The following is a 2,487-nucleotide window of genomic DNA, read 5'->3' as shown; positions in this document are numbered from 1 at the left end:
CCCAAACCCCCTTTCCCTCCAGACTCCCTCCTGAAGAAGCCGGAGGTGGAGGGCGTCAAGTTCCTGTTCCTGGTCGGGGGCTTCGCCGAGTCCCCGGTGCTGCAGCGGGCGGTGCAGGAGGCCTTCGGCTCCCGCTGCCGCCTCATCGTCCCGCAGGACGTGGGGCTCACCATCCTCAAGGGCGCCGTGCTCTTCGGCCTCGACCCCGGCGTGGTGCGGGTGCGCCGCTCGCCCCTCACCTACGGCGTGGGCGTCCTCAACAAGTTCGTGGAGGGCAAGCACCCGCGGGAGAAGCTGCTGGTCAAGGAGGGCCGCAACTGGTGCACGGACGTCTTCGAGAAGTTCGTGTCCGTGGACCAGTCGGTGGCTCTGGGGGAGGTGGTTCAGCGCAGCTACTGCCCCGCGCGGCCCGGCCAGCGCCGCACCCTCATCAACATCTACTGCAGCGCCCGCGACGACGTGAGCTACATCACCGACCCCGGCGTGCGCCACTGCGGCACCATCAGCCTCCAGCTGGATGGGGATGGAGGGGACGGAGGGGACGGAGGGGATGGAGGGGAGGGTGGCTCGGTGCGGGGCCGCAGGGAGATCCGGGCCAGCATGCAGTTCGGGGACACCGAGATCAAGGTCACCGCCGTGGACACCCGCACGGCACGGACGGTGCGGGCCACCATCGACTTCCTGTCCAACTGAGAGCTCTGGGACTGCCACCATCGACTGCCTGTCCAACTGAGACACTCTGGGACTGCCACCATCGACCTCCTGTCCAACTGAGACACTCTGGGACTGCCACCATCGACCTCCTGTCCAACTGAGACACTCTGAGACCTGCCACCATCGACCAAGACCTGCCACCATCGACTTCTTGTCCAACTGAGAGCCCTGGGACCTGCCACCATCAACCAGAACCTGTCACCATCGACCTCCTGTCCAACTGAGACACCCTGGGACTGTCACCATCAACTTCCTGTCCAACTGAGCCCCCACCATCGACTGCCTGTCCAGCTGAGCCCCCACCATCGACCTCCTGTCCAACTGAGCCCCCACCATCAACCTCCTGTCCAACTGAGAGCCCTGGGACCCGCCACCATCCACCAGGACCTGCCACCATCGACTTTCTGTCCAACTGAGAGCCCTGGGACTGTCACCATCAACCAAGACCTGCCACCATCAACGTCCTGTCCAACTGAGCCTCCACCATTGACCTCCTGTCCAACTGAGACACCCTGGGACTGCCACCATCCACCAGGACCTGCAACCATTGACCTCCTGTCCAACTGAGCCCCCACTATCAACTGCCTGTCCAACCGAGACACCCTGGGACCTGTCACCATCAACCAGGACCCGCCACCATCCACCAGGACCTGCCACCATAAACCTCCTGTCCAACTGAGCCCCCACCATCAACTCCCTGTCCAACTGAGACACCCTGGGACCTGTCACCATCCACCAGGACCTGCCACCATCAACTGCCTGTCCAACTGAGAGCCCTGGGACTGTCACCATCGACCAGGACCCGCCACCATCCACCAGGACCTGCCACCATCGACCTCCTGTCCAACGGAGACACCCTGGGACCTGTCACCATCAACCAGGACCTGCCACCATCGACCTCCCATCCAACTGGGAGCCCTGGGCCAGCATTGACTTCCCCTCCATCTGAGACCCCCCAGGATGTGCCACCATCGATTTCCATTTCAACTGAGACCCCTCATTGCTGTGGGAACCCCAGGACCTTCCATCCACTCCACCACTCCACCTGAACCTCCTCTGCCCAGGGACCTGCCACCATTGACTTCCTCTCCAACCAACCCCCTGTCATTGTGGGGACCCCCAGGACCTGCCACCATCGACTTTCTCTCCACCTGAGACCCCTCAGAACCTTCCACCATCAACTTCCCCTCCAACTGAGACCCCCCCAGGATGTGCCACCATCGACTTCTTCTCCAACTGAGACCCCCCAGGACCTGCCACCATCGATTTCCTCCCCAGCTGAGACCCCCCATTGCTGTGGGGGGACCCTGGGACCTCCCCAGCTGAGCCCCCCTGTCATCATGGCACACCCAAGGACCTGCCTCCCCTTCTGAACCCCCCAGCCCCGCTCTGGGACCCACCCTGGGCACAAAGGGCCGGGCAGAGGGGACACTGATGCCCCCCTTCCCCAAGACACCCCAAAAGTGGGGTCTGATGGGGGGGCTGCACTCCAAGGGGGGGCTCAGGGTGCCCCCAAACACAGGTAAGGACCACCATGGAGCCCCCAGGACCCCCCTTTCTGTGTTTATATATATATATATTACATGTCCCCAACACTCCCAGCCAGGACAGGGACAGTGACATGGGGGGGACATGGGCCCCCACCCTCCCCCAGCCCCCCTTTAACTGGAATTTGCCCCCCACCCCACCCAGGACTGTTTGGGATCATCCCTGGACACCCCTCCCCACACCCCAGGGAGCACAAATCACTGTCCCTGACCCCCCCCCCCCCCC

The 2,487-nt window shown here is 63.2% G+C and overlaps 1 pseudogene; it reads left to right on the top strand.

Annotated features, from left to right (window-relative positions):
* Window positions 1-9: 9 nt before the first annotated feature.
* LOC113977438 lies at window positions 10-1,629 on the top strand (annotated as a pseudogene).
* Window positions 1,630-2,487: the final 858 nt, after the last annotated feature.

The sequence above is a fragment of the Neopelma chrysocephalum genome, unplaced genomic scaffold (assembly GCF_003984885.1).
Source record: "Neopelma chrysocephalum unplaced genomic scaffold, ASM398488v2 Primary Assembly neopelma1_237, whole genome shotgun sequence".
Taxonomy (NCBI): Eukaryota; Metazoa; Chordata; class Aves; order Passeriformes; family Pipridae; genus Neopelma; species Neopelma chrysocephalum.
Note: the sequence above shows the minus strand (reverse complement) of the source record. Positions and strands in the feature narration are given on the sequence as shown.